The 17,317-nt window shown below is 39.6% G+C and overlaps 1 protein-coding gene across 34 annotated transcripts in view; it reads right to left on the bottom strand.

Annotated features, from left to right (window-relative positions):
• Positions 1–16,744, bottom strand: part of KTN1 (kinectin 1) — a 140,343-nt gene extending 123,599 nt beyond the window's left edge. For 17 of the 34 annotated variants that reach the window (XR_008513076.2, XM_054530136.2, XM_054530142.2 and 14 more), the window contains exon 1: positions 16,567–16,744. The gene's annotated coding sequence lies outside the window, so the exon portion shown is untranslated. The remainder of the gene's footprint in view (positions 1–16,566) is intronic. The other 17 variants (XM_063715854.1, XM_063715859.1, XM_063715861.1 and 14 more) reach the window with 4 other exon arrangements.
• Positions 16,745–17,317: the final 573 nt, after the last annotated feature.

The following is a 17,317-nucleotide window of genomic DNA, read 5'->3' as shown; positions in this document are numbered from 1 at the left end:
AATCAAGGATGTTTTCTCATGATATGGACTTCACCATAATGTTCTATTCTTGAAGCTGCAAAAAGAGTCTATGACAGAAAAAAAATCAAAAAATACAAATATAATTACCTTGAATTGGAAATAAGTGTAGCTTTGATATATTAACAAAGTTTAAGTCTACAGTGGCAAAAAAAAACTTTGTCAAAAAAAAGAAAGGTTCTATTCTTTTGACATCACTCGCAATAACAGGAAACCTAAACAAGAAATTAGTGAGAGAACCGATCTTACTAAGAACCTTAGGGAGCTAACGCCAAGAAAACGTAGTCCTTGTGATTTCACCAACTGAAAGTTGGTTTAAGTATGTAAATTATGTAATTAACATAATTAAAACACAGCACACCATGAACCTTCAAAATTTGTGATTGCAAAGACTGCCTTCCAGACAACAGAAATACGAGGTAAGAGGCTGAAAGGTGATCAGTTATCAGAACCTAAAATATAGCCACAAGTAAAGGCTCCTATCCTATGGTCATCCTTAGACACAACCACCTCAACAGCCATGCAAAGATAGATGTTGCCTTCAACAGACACAGCTGCCATGATCCTACATTTCAAATTCCATGAAAGGCTTCTGCTTTCCTCACTATTAGAAGATGCCTAAGAGTTAGGGGGAAAAAAGTAAAAGCTATTAAATATCATGTACTAAAAATAGAAAGTAGTCAAATTAAAATTGATGAATTTATTTTAGGTAAATCCAGACAATGTTACTAAAAAATACAGGCACATCAAAAGCCATCCACTATAAACCATTTATTTATTTTTTTAATTTTACTTTTTTTTTTATTTATTTATTTTTTTTTTGAGATTGAGTCTCACTCTGTCGCCCATGCTGGAGTGCAGTGGCGCAATCTCAGCTCACTGAAAGCTCCGCCTCCCAGGTTCACACCATTCTCCTGCTTCAGCCTCCCGAGTAGCTGGGACTACAGGCGCCTGCCACCACACCCAGCTAATTTTCTGGTATTTTTAGTAGAGACGGGGTTTCACCGTGTTAGCCAGAATGGTCTTGATCTCCTGACCTCATGATCCACCCACCTCGGCCTCCCAAAGTATTGGGATTACAGGCGTGAGCCACCGCGCCCAGCTGCCAAACCAGTCACTATTAAAAAAAAATCACTCCAATACCTTTTTAAATAAAAGGGTTACTAAATCAGGAAAACCCAATACACATTATGGAATGTCTGATTTTGTCAGAACATTCAATAAAGTAAACAAGCTATCCTTGGAGACAAGATTGATAAATCCTGAACATGGCTGAATAGTGGCATAAATTGGAGAATATTTAAAAGGTTAAACAATAATATCCCAAAGTTGCCAATTAATGGTTTGGAAAGTATCTTAACAATGTACCAAAAAACTCAGTTCTTAGCCTGACCTTACTAACATTTTAATCAATTACTTAAAGATAATCTTGCCAGTTTACAAATGTGTTGAATACCAGGGCAACCAACTAAAGGTTTCAGAAAGGAAGATTTGTATTATCCTGTGTTACTCTTTCAGTTACCTGGTTAGAATAGCAGAAATCCTGACAACTAGTTCAGATAAGCTGGAACACCACGTTACTAAGTCTACTACAGACTTACCCCACATAATGAGCTGTTCATTTAACTGGTTTTCATCAAAATGGCTCTTGAAAATTACCACTTTTCAAGCAGTGACCTTTTTTGGTATTAGTGACTGTTTACCTAAGCACACACAAAATAAATATTCTATAGAGTGAAATTTCAACATTTATGATTTCAGGCAAAGACACACTCAATGTTTTATTCAACATAATTATTTCCCGTCAGCGTACATCATATGGAACAGATCTATACTGTACATATAGTACACTGGATGAACCTAGATATGCTTTGTGTACATATGCAGAGCAAGAAAGTCAATGAGCTTCCAGCTTCTACAACTCCGTCTTTTCTGCATGTGTTCTGTTTCCCGTGTTGTGAACAACTTGTGTTTATCTGTTATTGCCCTAGTGGTGCTTTTCTGTGCAGACAACTTAAGTGCAGACAGAATGCAAGATAACTCTGAACTCCAGAAAGCTTGAATTGGTGTAAAAACACAGTACAGAAGAAACAGATTTTCCAAAAAGTGACACCCTACCAACTACACTACCATCCACTATCAAATCTTCTTTCTCCTTTGGCAAATACAATTAGCCTTTATTATACTACATTATATTTTATATATAAAGTGTATTTACTTTCAACTTGTTTATACCTACACAAATTTGTCTTCATTGTTAGATTAATATTTACCTACGTGTGAAAACTGTTTGGGATGAAATACCGCATCATAATTCCCTACTAAAATTAATGGAAATATGCTTTCATTTAATAGCTTTTAAATTAGCAGCAGGGTTTTCAAGAATGAATTCAAAACACTGAATATTTGATTTTCAAGTTGGAGACAACAAGCAAAAATATTTCTGACAACAATGGATACCAATCCAAACTCAAAAATGAAAAAAAAAAAAAAACAAAAAAACTCTACTCTGCTTGAGTGGGAATAGCAACTCCAAAACAGAATGAAGAAACACAGGATGAGTGAGACCAAGCAGCAAAAGCAAGAATCGCATTTCAACGCTTAAAGATTCTAATTATTATATAATCATAAATTAGTGTGATGCTAATATCAGATGTGTTCTGTAGAGCTGAATAATATTCAACAAGATTAAAAGATTTGTGCAAAGGAAGGGAACAGATCACTGAACTAGAGCACTCGGGATACACTATGAATACTACTCAGGATACATAAGCTGAGATTCAAAAAGCAAGTAAGACTAACATAGGTAGAAATGAAGATAACGACTTCCAATAAAGATCCCCTCCAAATACTTAGTAATAGTGTGAAGTATCACTTTTGCACCAACCTTTTGCACGAATATAAAAGGAAATTATTTAAAAGATATGGCTAAACTCAAAACTAAAATAAACATCGTACTGGGTGAGAAATGCAATAAAAATTCAAAACAGTAACCCATATCTTAAGTGGAGTAGAGGGAAGAAGGAACCAGGAAGATGGCTGGATAGTTCAGTTCCGAAAGGTAACAGCAACAAAACAGAATCAGGTTCACCACCTGACACCAAGGGGTCAAGATTTGCACAGCTTGTAAAAACAGAGGTTTTAAAAAAATAAAAAGGTAAAAAAGGAGAGGGGAGGAGAGGGGAGAAAAACGATGACACTGCAAATCCAGAGCTATAACTTTACAGAAGCTCCAAGCCTGGAGAAAAAAAAAGACAACAAAACATCCGATGTCATAGCAAATTAAAAATTAGTAATTCCTTAATGCAAAGCTAGCGTTCGTTCACATTCCCCAATTGCTTTGTAAGTGTTTTGTTATTCCTTGACTGGTGTATTTCTTGTCTCCTTTCACCTACTATACCTATCTCTTTATTTTTCAGTTTCTTACGATTCTTAGAACTTTTAGTTGGGAAGGGAAAAAAAACTAAGCAGCTAGTCCAAACGTGTTTCCCACTGTGAATTTTGTTGATAGTACCCTCACAATGTTTAACGAGGTTTTTTTTGGGGGGAGGGGGTTGTCTATTTCTGATCAATTTGTAAATTCAAAAACAAGATTAAATTTCAGAGTTTTGATTTGAATGCAAGAGTTGTCAAAATAATGAGTCTGTCCAACATTAAAACCAGTTTTTAATCCAAAACATAGGAAGAAATTTAATGATAAAAAACAATCATATAAAAACATGAATTCACACCAGATGTTTTATGAAACGGTCTGACAAAGATTTTTAAATTTGAACATGTTAAAGAAGGAGATAGAGGTTTTCTAAGTAGCAAAAGGGTTGCCAAACAAAAAGAGAATTGAAACAGGTGATTATGAAAAAGCAATTCCAAATTTAAAATATGAAAATTATAGATACTGGCATATAGACTCAACAGATACAACACACTCTAGACAAAATAGAAAAATAAAATGGTAAATTGCTAGATAGTAATGAATTCACCTAGTATGAAGCACAGAAAAGAGAAAAAAAAGACAGAACAATTAAAGACACGGGATAAACTCAGACTCCAAGACAGGTCTAGCAAAAGAGAAAAGTGAAAATAAAAGAAGCAATATTTAAAGAGGTGAGAATTTTTCAAAATTAAAGATTTGATTCCTCATACTGTAAGTATACTCTAAGTACAGGCTGTATACATAGAAGTTTGTCCATACATATTTAAAATACCAAGCACGAAGATCTACTTCACAATATATATGCAAAACAATTTAAGAAAACCACATGCAAACACTGGCATCACTCTGAAATATTTACAAAACACTTAGGATGTCAAATAGGGATTGGAGGAGGGACTTCAAAGTTTATTGAATAACTATCCGAAGTTTGTTTTTCAAAACATTCCTACATACAGTCACCCCTCAGTATGCGCCAAAAATTGGTTTAAGGACACACACAGGTACACCAAAATCTGCCCACAGTCAAGTCCCATAGCCCACCTACTCAGGTTTCACCATCCTGCTCCACGTATAAGTGGACCCATGCAGTTCAAACTCATGTTGTTCAAGGGTCAACTGCAATTATTTTCTTATGACTCTAAAAGTTGTAGATGCAATCCTCGAAACAACTCCATACTGTCAAAGTATTATTTCAAAGCATCTATAAATAAACACATTTTAGCCCTTAAAAACTGAAATGGTAAGCAGTGGAAATCTTGGAGAAAAGAAAACAGCATAAAGGGGAAGAAACAAAAATCAATTCCAGGGAAAGAACTGTGAGACAACATAAAACTTTGTAAGACAACATGCAAGAACATCTTCATAACCGTGAGGTAGAGAAGAATTTCTTAAACTAGACACAAAGTACAAATTATAAAAGGAAAACACTGATAAATTCAACTACATTAAAATTTTTAACTTTTAATAGAGACACCATAAGAAAGTCAGAAGACAAGCCACAAAGTAGGAAGACATTTATAACACATAATTGGCAAAGAATTAGTATTCAGAACATATGAAGAAATCTTGCCACCCAAAAAGATAAATCCAACAGAAAAATGAACAGTCATTTCAGAGAAAAGGAAACTAGTGCCCAGCAAACTCTGAAAATATGTTTTCTCTCATTAATCAGAAATGCAAGGCCAGGTGCAGTGGCTCACGCCTGTAATCACAGCATTTTGGGTGGCCGAGGCGGGCGGATCACCTGAGGTCAGGAGTTCGAGACTAGCCTGAGCAACATGGAGAAACCCCACCTCTACTAAAAATATAAAATTAGCCAGGTGTGGTGGCACATGCCTGTAATCCCAGCTGAGGCAGGAGAATTGCTTGAACCCGGGAGGCGGAGGTTGCGGTGAGCCGAGATCGCACCATTGCACTCCAGCCTGGGCGACAAGAACAAAATTCCGTCTCAAAAAAAAAAAAAAGAAAAGAAAGAAATGCAAGACATACAATGTATCACACACAATAGGCTAACTGGTTTTTGCCATTATCATGTATAGGGAAGAACGTGGAGCCATCACACATATACACTGGTGACAGGAATAAACTGGCACACCTATATTGGAAAGAAAACAATTTAGCACTAACTAGTAAAGTTGAAAATGTCTGTCTCCTACAATCCAGCAATTCTATTTCTAGCTAGTCATAAGTCCCAAAACTATCTACACTCTAGTCTCAACTCACTAGTGATTAGCATAAAACTTAGGTCTTGACTAGCGTTTTTAGTTTTAATGAAATAGAATAGCATGGAATAGTATACCTGATAATATACTGAGTCATAATTTAAAATGTGTTTCTTATTGTGAGTGATAACAAAAAGTTTGAAAAAAAAACACTATCCTAGAGACACAAGTGCAACAAATAGACCTATGCTATTCACGGTGTTCATAGCAGCACTGTGTATACTAACAACAAAAATACCTAGAAACCCAAATGTCCAACAACAGGAAACAGGCTGTAAAATATTCATACATGAAGTAGCCAAATTAGTTAGAGCTACATACAACATGGTGAAAGAATATCCTGGGCCGGGCATGGTGGCTCATGCCTGTAATCCCAGCACTTTGGGAGGCCAAGGCGGGTGGATCACAAGGTCAGGAGATCGAGACCAGCCTTGCCAACATGGTGAAACTCCGTCTCTACTAAAAATATAAAAATTAGCTGGACGTGGTGGTGCATGCCTGTAATCCCAGCTATTCAGAGGCTGATGCAGGAGAATCGCTTGCACCTAGGAGGCAGCGGTTGCAGTGAGCCAAGATTGCGCCACTGCACTTCAGCCCAGGCAACGGAGCGAGACGCCATCTCAAAAAAAACAAACAAAAAAAAAGAATATCCAGATAACAAGGTTGAGGGGAAATAGGAAGTTACAAATAAACTCATACAGAAGGATTCCATTTAGAGTTCAAAAACCAACAAAACAACAAAATAGTTTAGGGATACAACTAGATCTGGCAAAACTAAAAGAAAAGCAAAGGTAAGAAAGGTAGTGGTTAGAGTGTGGGAAGGGACGTAAAGAAATAAAAAGGATTATGTTCTCAAACTGGATATTAGATACAAGGCTGTTCATTATGTCTTTATATCTTACAAGTATTCTTAAAATATTATTTCATACGTATTTTATTTTAAAAGAAAAAATTTAAATAGAGCTGAGAGAAAGGTACACGGGTGTTCAGTACACAGATGTTCATTTTATATTTAATCTTTAAATTGTACATATACATTATATATTCTCTTATATGTCTGAGTCATTTAATAGTGGTTTCAACTTTCAATAAAACAATAAAAAGACAAGTAGGAAGAGATAAATGTAAATCAAAACAAACAAGCAAACAGGCATAAGCTTCCCTGCTTCTTAACTTATACAATTACAATACAAGCACTGAATAACTGTAGAAAGTTATTCCTACTTTGGAAGAAATTTTCCCCAAAAAGAAAAGTCCTTTAAAATAAGAAATCTATTAAAAAGGTTTACAGAAAATATCTAGGTTTGTATGTGTGTTTTGTTTTGTTTTGTTTTGTTTTTACTTATTACAAAGCAACCTTAAGAAATCAGATAAATAAGGCTGGGTGTGGTGGCTCACGCCTGTAATCCCAGCACTTTAGGAAGCTGAGGTGGGCAGATCACGAGGTCAAGAGATCGAGACCATCCTGGCCAACATGGTGAAACCCCGTTTCTACTAAAAATACAAAAATTAGCTGGGCGTGGTGATGCATGCCTGTAGTCCCAGCTACTCAAGAGGTTGAGACAGGAGAATCACTTGAACCCGGGAGGCGGAGGTTGCAGTGCGCCGAGATCGTGCCACTGCACTCCAGCCTGGGCGACAGAGACTCCGTCTCAAAAAAAAAAAAAAATAGAAATCAGATAAATATAGTAACCAAGAATAATAATTAAAGAATCCCTGGCCCAGCATGGTGGCTCATGCCTGTAATCTCAGCACTTTGGGAGCCTAAGGCGGGTGGATCACTTGAGGTCAGGAGTTCGAGACCAGCTTGGCCAACAAGATGAAACCACGTCTCTACTAAAAATACAAACATTAGCCAGGTTTGGTGGCAGGTGCCTGTAATCCCAGCTACTCAAGAGGCAGTAGAATCGCTTGAGCCCAGGAGGCAGAGGTTGCAGTGAGTCAGAGGTTGCAGTGAGCCAAGATTGCACCACTGCACTCCAGCCTGGGTGACAGAGCGAGACGCCGTTTCAAAAAAAAGAATCTCTTTATACCAAAAGTAGTATGTTATTTTGAATGCTGCCAGGACTTTCTGCTTAAATGAAGGTTACATAACACTGAAAGGATATGAAATATAACTACCAATTTATGCCAGGTAATTAATCCTAGAAGAGCAGACAAAAATTCAGCTTTCATCACTTTACAACTAACTTATATTTATGAATTATTTCTTTTCTCCCCAAAACCTTAGACAAGGTAAATGCCTCGGCTGTAGTTTACATATAATACCAAGGCTAATCTTGAATGTATAACTGACCTTTGAACATTATGGGTTTAAACTATGTGGGTCCACTTCATGCAGATTTTTTTTTTCAGTAACTATATTGGAAAATTTTTTGGAGACTGCAACAATATGAAAAAAACTCGCAGGGAAACCACAGCCTAGAAATATTGAAAAAAATTAAGAAAAATGTATGTAATTAATGCATAAAATATATGTAGATCCCAGTCTATTTTATAATTTACTACCATAAAATATACACAAATTATAAAGTTAAAATTTATCAAAACTTACACAAACCAGACCCTATACGGTTACTGTACATGGTGCCATTTGCAATAGATGGAAATGTAAACAAACGTCAAGATACAGTACCAAATCACTACTGCATAAAATTAACTGCAGTACATACTGTACCACTGTAATAATTTTGTAGCCACCTCCTGTTGGTATTACTGTGAGCTCAAGTGTCTGAAGTATCCATGACTCCTATCTATGACTCTAATTATCTCCACATGAGCATTCTGTCCTTCCAGTATCACAGTAAAAAGTGATCGTAGTTCTCGCATATTTTTCATCATTTTTAGCACAACACTGTAAACCCTGAATAACACCATGGGACCCATGCCAAGTGCCACTAGTAATGCTGGAAGTACTCCCAAGAAGCAGAGAAAAGTCATGACAAGGAAAAGTTGAATTACTTGATATGTACCTAGACTGAGGTCTGCAGTTACAGTTGCTCACTGTTTCAGACAGATGATTCATCTTACAGATGATATAAACTTATGGTATCAATAAACAGTACAGTATTGTAAATACACAGTCTCTTATGATTTTCTTAGTAGCATTTTCTTTTCTTTAGCTTTATTATAAGAATACAGTATATAATACATATAACATACAATATACATGTTAATTGACTATTTATGTAATTGGTAAGGTTTCCAGTCAACAGTAGGGTACTAGTAGTTAAGTTTCTGGAGACTCAAAAGTTACACAAAAATTTTTGACTGTACAGGGTGCTAGTGCCCCTAATTCCCACACTGTCCAAAGGTCAGCTGTATTTTTTACTTGAAAAGTGCTCCAGAATTTTCAAGCTCAGAAATACTTCAAGTTAAAACTAAATCCAATTATTTAGACTAAAAGAAAAAAAGAGTAAAAGAATTAAGCCACTTTTACAAAAGGATTCAATTTAAACTTAAAATTACAGCAAACATCTAGTCAATTAAGAAATGATTCCCCAGCAATAGAGTACCAAGCACAAAGATTATCCAGCACAGCACCTGAAACTGTACCCAGAAATAAGAGCACTAAACACAAGCTTCAGGAATTCCCTTCACAGAAATCATGACATTCAGCCAACCTCAAGAGATCCAGATTATGAAAACTACGTAAAGTAATTACGGAAACATTTCAAATGAACATGACTTCCCAATAAAGTAGGCAAGTACAGGTTGGCAGCACGTAAGTGAATTCAACCTGTGTGGATATTACAGATTTAAGGCAACATCTTCAATGTTCTGCAACATAGCATTCAGAACACTAGGGAGTTTTCAGTGCACAGCTTAGCTGTCCAAATTTATTTCAAAAGGTAATGAGATCTAAACACATGCATTCACTAAATTATTTTTGTACAGATTCCACTCAGAACACTTACATTACTGATGAACAAGATTAACTGGGACTAAGCACAAGCATTTTGCTGAAATTCATGTTTCAAATTGTTTTCCATTCCACTCTCCCAAGAGTAAACCTAAAACCCTTATTCTTAGAGTTTCACTTTATATGGCATACCAAATACCACTCAGTTAGCCATGCTAATAAAGGGTGGCAAGTAAAGCAAAAGACTCAATGAGTCCCAATCATTTTCAAGCACCAGACCATCCATTCATTCAAATTGAGCACTACCTAGGTGTCAGACACATAGTTCACAGCGATGAACAAGACACAGTCCCTGCCTCACATTGCTTATATTCTTGTAGGTGAGGCAGATACCAAGAAAGAAATAAGCTTATTACATCAAGTTGTGACTCATGGTGCAATGAAGAAAAATAAGGCTGTGACAAAGAATAGGGAGGGTATGCATTTTTAGGTAGGGTCAGAGTTGGCTTTTTCGAGGTAACCTTTAAGAAATATCTATAAGATCACACAAGAGTAACTTATAATGAACATATGCAGGAAATGAAACAGAAAAGTTTCTTGGAAACTAAAAGGATGACATTCTATCTACTGCTTTCCACATAACTAAAACATTTTATAGCATGTGGTTTAAGTAGCTTTTACTGTTTTCTTCACTTGAAAAACTTCAAGTCTTTAAATTTAAATCACTAGTTTTAAGAATTAATCTTCTAATTCCTGTGGCGGGGAGGGGGGATCCTTATAACGTTAATTTAGCTTTGTAATGCCTAACATTAGACAGCTGCACATGGACAGCGTTTTGGTTTTTTTTTTTCAGAAAGCATTCTTATAAAACAGCTCAATCGGTAAGAATGGGCTCTAAGTCAGAATGCCTCAGTTAAAATTCAGGCTCCTCCTAAAGATATTTGTTGTGTCTTTGAACAAATTATTTGTCTCCCTAGTTTTCACCAAATGGTACCTACCTCATAAGGTTGTTGAGAAGATTAAATATGATAATGCACATAAAGCATTTAGAGTCTGACAGCAAATATGTACGCCAATGTTAGCTATCATTTATGAGGCAACTACTGAGGTAAGATAATTCCTTAATGGCCTTAGGCAGGTTAATATACGTTAAGATCACACATGCAGTACGTGGTACTGACTAGCAAAACTAAATTCAAGCCCAAGGTCTTCAGGCTCCCTAGTGCCCATGCTGTTTCCAGTACCCCACAGAACATTATGTAATTAAAGAACTGGACAATAAAGAACTTGCATAAAACCTTAGAGTTAATAAGGTCTAAGACCTGTAGGTCTCCTAACTACTGACTTCCAGCTTATTATACCAGACCAGACTGTTTCCTTGACAACTCAATGACTCATGTGTAAGAATAATAATTGTCCCACATTTTCCAGTGAAAATGCAGTGTAACATCATGTCTCCTGATAGACAATGAACACTTACTTGAATTCACATAAGTTCTGAAAACTAATTGTAGACGTCACTCAGAGTCAAAATAAATAAATAAGGGTAAATAACATTCTCTTCTAGTAATTACAGGCTGCTATGATCCTATGGCCCCTATGGAACCTATTCAAAGTGGAAGCTGTCTTACAGGATCTCTCACCGGATTAACTGACATTCTCCTTTGTAAAAATACATGGGCTGGTGTCTTCAGAAAGCTGTTTCTGGCTAGCAGTTACTCTCCTACTCACTTATTTCTATATATCTATCAAACATGAAAATAGAGTCAAAAGGTGTTATTTCTATAAAAATGACATTAAATCCTCTGGAAGACCTTGATGAATAACTGGAAAAATCTATAAAGATTTTGTATTTGGAGAGTTTCCCAGTGCCTACCTTTTCATTCCACTTTAAAGAAACCAATACTAGAAATCATAGATAATGCTTTTAGAGTACAATCTATGAAAGGAAAATCAGGATAACCTTTATTTTAAGAAAAGAAATCAGTAAAAATAAAAAGGCAAATAAAAGTAAAATCAAATATTTTAAGTGAAAACATTTAAGGTGCACGTGTATTTTGATTCCTTGCTTTAACCAACTTTTTGAATTAACTAACAAATGGTCCTAATCATGTGGAGTATGTAAGAGGGTCTCCCCCACACTCTAACATCATTCCTTCCACCAAGCAGCTCCCAAAGGCTCCATGCCACTTTCTTCCACTCTCTGACCATCCCTGAAAGAGGAAAGGAGCAACCTGAAAACTACATGTATCCAATAATGAGTTATCCATCAAAGGAAGGAATGCGAGATTTTTTTTTTTTTTTTTGAGACAGAGTCTCACTCTGTCACCCAGGCTGGAGTGTAGTCACACCACCTCAGCTCACTGCAACCTCCACCTCCCTGGCTCAAGCAATCCTCCCACCTCAGCCTCCCAAGAAGCTGGGACCACAGGCACACACCACCATGCCTGGCTATTTTTATATTCTTTTTAGAGATGAGGTTTTGCCACGTTGCCCAGGCTGGTCCCAAACTGCTGGGCTCAAGCAATCCACACACCTTGGCCTCCCAATGTGCTGGCATTACAGATGTGAGTCATCACACCCAGCCAGGATTTAATTATTGTGTTCAACAAATCCTTACTGAGGACCTGCTATGTGCTAGCCACTGCTCTGAACTCTTTAAAGAGTCACCAATAAAACAGACAAAAAGCCTACCCTCATGGAAACTATGTAATACTGTGTGTTTGGGGGTTATGGGGAAGAGACAATAAACACAACCAGGAAATTATATAGTATGACAGAAGGTGACAAATGCTATAAAGAAAACGGAGCAAGGTACAATAATCAGACGTAGGGGAGTGCAGTTTTAAATAAAATAGGCAGATCTTTTTTAAAAAGTGACATTTAAAAAGCAAAGACTGGACGGAGACAACAAGCCATGCATGTATCATCAGAAAAAAAAAACTGATCTAAGGAGGGGTAACAGCAAGTGTAAAAAACAGCTCTGTTTCCTCCATGGCACTTGTCACCTTCTTGCCAAGAGAAGTAAACAGTATATAATTTCCTCATTGATTGTGTTTATTATCTCTTCCCCCTGCCCTCAAACATACACTATTACATAACTTCTATCAGGGCAGAGCTTTTCGTCTGTTTTGTTTATTGATGGAGTCTAAGTGTTTAGGGCAGTGTCTGACATGTAGCTGCCCCTAGGAAAGCCATTGGAGCCAGAGGGAAGTAAGCAGAGGGAAGACAGTAGCTAACCTTAGAGGTAAGGGGGAATGAGGAGAGTGGAAGTGTCCAGATTCTGTATGGCCTTAAGGACATAAGAACTTCAGCTTTCACTGTGCATAGAGAAAGTCACTGTAGCATTCTGAAAAGATAAGTAATATGATCCAGGTGTTGTGTTAGAAAGACTGTAGGGAGTTAGGGCAGAGGCAGGGAGATCAGTTAGGAGGCTAATTGCAGAAATCTAGGTAAGAGAGAAGAATGGCTTGGACCAGGCTGGTGAGCAGTGGAAGCAGTAAGTACTGATTGGATTCTGGTTATATTTTCAAGATAAGAGCACACAATGCCAAGTGTGAAAGAGGTAAGTCAGGGATGACTCCAACGTTTTTTTACCTGAATGTTTGATGGAAACATCAAACATCAAACATGTTTGAGGAAAAATATGGAAATTTAGTTGGAGTTGACCACTGCACATCAAGTGGATAGGCCTAACAGGATATGTGGAAAGTCTGGGTTGGATATATAAATATGGGAGCCATCAGCATATAAGTATTTAAAACCATGACACTGGATAAGATTGTCAGAGGAATATAAAAAGAAAAGTGAAAGAAGGACTGAGCATGTCAACTTTAAGAGTAGAAGATGTAAGATAGAATGAACAAAGCAATTAGGTAGGAGAAAGCCCAAAAAGCAGAATGTCCTGGAAGAAGAGTGCAAACAAATTACATTTAGTGTACAAATCACTTTGCTGAAACCAGATTTAAGTTACAGAAAAGGTCTTAATCTCCCTGTAGTAGTTAGGACGACCCGTAAAATACTAAATCATAACTCTTTTTAGGGTAAGTATGTCTTCTACATTTCCGAGGAATATTATATTTCCTATCGGAGTATCTACTAAAACTATTGTTAGAATTAAAAGTATATCTTGCCTATTTTCTTTTTACATAAAACCAATTAAAAGCTTGTACCATTTTTTAAAAAAGAAAAATAGCCTAGTTTGCACTGCTACCTCTGTCAAAAACCAAAAACACATTTAAGCACAACAGCTTGGCACACAATTGTAAACTGTCATTATTTCTCTTTCTCTAGACCTCAGATACAGAAGGTTAAACTCCTTAGTTCACAGCACATAAGGTTCTTCCCCTTAATGTTTAATTTTCTATTTATAGAGGGGGGAAAAAGGCTTATATTCTCATCTAGACCAATGGTTTCCCGGTGATTTGAAAATAAATCACATTTTTTGATTGGGACACTCAAAGTCATGTTCACAGGAACTGAAAGAGGAAGCAATGAAATGCAATTCTCTTTGAGCATGAGTGATCATTAATGTCACTTCTAGATAAATAGTTACTTGCTTCTATCCTCTAAGTATACTCTGGATTTACCTTCAAAGTCACTAAAAACAGTACAGAGAACAAGCAGGTCATAAGGTGTATTCTCAAATATATAGATGATCTTGCAAAGCACGATTTTTCTCATTTTCTTATTACATATTAGGTCAGATTCCCAAGAGAACCAAAACCTTCCTAGAACCACTTAAGTTCATTAACAATTTTATATTTTAACAAAGTATTGGAGATCTTTCAGGTTAAAACTTCATTTGCTATAAAAATTATAAGCATACAATTAAAAATACATGTTCCATTCAAGTTAAGAACTTACACATAGGAAATGTATAAGACACATTCAACTTTTAAAAAAACAATTATGATTCAGTATTCTACGTGTCATCTTAACCATGACAGGCTGATCAAGAACTTTTAACCATAACTTAAAATTCAAGTTAAGAACTTAACAACAGTGACAATCTTAATATGGGTTCTTTCAAAGTCTCAAAAAGGTTTTCACGTTTTAGGCTCTTTTAAAAAGCCATACTGACTGATATGAAAAATGTAATTATTAAAATGATCTCCCTACCAAAAGCAGATTAAAGCCTATAAACTAGAAGGGAGCCTGAAGTGAGGCATTTTTAGGGAAAAACACAACATCAAACAGAAGAGACTACTGGTACTAAAAGAATACAGAAAGATCTAAATTGGAAACAAAATCGTAAATGTCTCTTCATAATGCTGACGCTGAATCATTAAGAGTTAAATACTGATATTCTTTATAATTTTCAAGTATTAAGAAAATTTTTCAATAGATCTTGTTATATTTTCAAATTCATTATCTGCCTCAAGTAAATCAAGTAGAACATCTTATTCTCTAAGCTCACTTGATAAGGTATTGTTATGTCTGCTGAAGGCTACAAAATTAGAAGAGACATTTGAAACTCAATGTTGGGGTGGGAGGGAAACTCATGAACAGACCCAGCTATTTCAGGTTAGATCCTTAAACTAAAGACAAAACGAAAAAGGAAAAAAAAAAAAAGAGCCTTTTTTATCAGGCAGCACATCAAATATGAAAGTCTACTGCAAGGCATGTCTACCCAAAATACTCAAGAGTAATTTAGTGTTATTCTTGGGAACATTATCCCAAGTCTCACCAGGAATTGCTTCGGACCAAACTGGAGACCCTGTTGCCATTAGCCTGCTAGGTAAGCTAAGGAAAACAAATGCAACCTAATTTAGCAAAAATTCTAACTTTAAGTCAACTCCTATACAATTCAGAACCTTTAGTTCACCTGAAGATGCTTATCTTTAGCTGGGCTGGCTATGGGTGTCTACATTTCTCAAGGCTTTCCACAAAGTCATCTCAAACACACACACACACACACACACACACACACACACACACACCTTAACAGTTAACTTCAACCGTAGCTCTTTAAGCACTACTAACTTAAATAGCTGCTAAGGAATCCGTTTGACAACACAGTTCTGAATTTAGATTCCTCCTTCCTCCCAGAGGAAAGAAGGGCCAACACTGAACAGCTTACTTTCAACCTAAGCTAGTCAAGGTGCAGCTGGGGCAGGCTGGGACGCCACTGCCCGTGTCCGGGGCTGCCCACGTCTAGTGCACCCAGCGCCTTCACCGCCAGCGTGCGGGGCTGCACATCCCACACCAGACGTATGGCTGAGAGCCAGACGACTTCTCTAGACTTCCCGTGTAGTTTTCCGGCGAGGTCCCCAAGGCCAAAAATCTCACTTTTGGAAACTGAAGGGGTCAGGCCGAATCGCTAAGACACACCCCTCGGGGACAGGAAGGGATAACTTCGCCGGTGTCGAGGGTGGTCCACGGATTTTTCCAAAGTCCCCCCTCATGCTGCTTTCCGTGCCCAACCGCCTCCCACCCTGACCTGGGGACTCGCAAAGGGCAGCGGGAGGGGCGCCGGGGAAGGGGGCGAGCGCCCAGACCGCCAGAGGCAGCGGCAAGGACTGGAATTCCAGCATGGCGTAAAGTGTGGCCCAGCTCCGGCCCGGGGACGCCGCCGGAGACGCGCTGCCTCCGTCCACCGGCCGAGGAGGCGGTAATCCGCCTTCCCTCCCGGGGGCCCTCAGGCTTGGCTAAAAATAGGTGCCTTGGTCACCCCAGGGCCCGCGCGGGTCGACCTCGCCTTCGGGAGAGTCGTCCTTGGGGAGGAGGAGGGGTGTCCCTCGGCCGCGCCCCGGGTGCCGCGACGGAGCCGGGGTCGGGCCCGGGGCGGCCCCGCGAGGCCGAGGAGGTCCCTCCGAGCCCGCCCCCTGCGGCGTCCCGGCCCCGGCAAGAGCCCCGCCGCGGCGACCGGATGCCCAAGGCCTACCCAGCGGGCGGCGTCCGGGCCCCGCGGCCGCGCCCCCCCGCCCGGCGCGGCCCTCCCGCCTGCCCCAGGACCCCGCAGCCGGCGCCGCCTCCCCCCGCGCTCCCCGCCGCCGGCGCCCGGCCCGGTGCGGCCTGCTCTCCCTCACCCTGTGCGGCCGGGAAAGAAGACCGGGAAGACGCGGCGGCGCCGGCACTACAGCCCGGGCCGCCCGCTCCAAGGCGCCGCCGCCGCCGCCGCCGCCGCCGCAGTTGCTCAGGTGCCGTCGCGCCGCTCGGCAGGAAACGGGCGGCTTCGGGGCGGGGCTGCCCCGGCACGTCCTGGCGTCTGGGCCGGCGGCGCCGGGAGACCGGCCCCTTAAAGGGACAGACGCCGGCCTGCCTCTGCCTCCGCACGCCTGCCCACGCGCTCCGGTACCCGCTGCTCGCGGCTGGCCGGCTCGGGATTCCGGGCTTTCTTCCCGAGACCGCGTCCCCCAGCTGGGCCGAAGGTGCACGCTCAGGGGCTGGAGGCTCCCCGGAATCCCCTGCGTTCAGTAGCCCCGCTCTCCCCTGTCCCAAAGGTTGGTCTCGTCTCGCGCGGCCCTCCCTCCAGGGCACCACCTGGCTCCCCACGGCTTTTAACTTCAGCAAACGGCATTAGATTTACCCACTGACTCTCCCAGATTTCCCCCAGAAATTACTGGAAAACGACATCCCCCGTCCCTTTCTCCAGGGATCTCTCTGAAATCTCCTTCGGGCAACGCTAGCTCCAAACGGAGAAAGAAATTAGAAAGCGACCCAAATAATGGTCGGGCGCGGTGGTTCACGCATGTAATCCCAGTACTTTGGGAGGCCGAGGCAGGCGGATCACCTGAGGTCAGGAGTTCGAGACCAGCATGGCCAACATATAGTGAAACC

The sequence above is a fragment of the Pongo abelii genome, chromosome 15 (genome assembly GCF_028885655.2).
Source record: "Pongo abelii isolate AG06213 chromosome 15, NHGRI_mPonAbe1-v2.0_pri, whole genome shotgun sequence".
NCBI lineage: Eukaryota > Metazoa > Chordata > Mammalia > Primates > Hominidae > Pongo > Pongo abelii.
The sequence above is the reverse complement of the archived record's forward strand: the minus strand, read 5'-3'. Positions and strand labels throughout refer to the sequence as shown.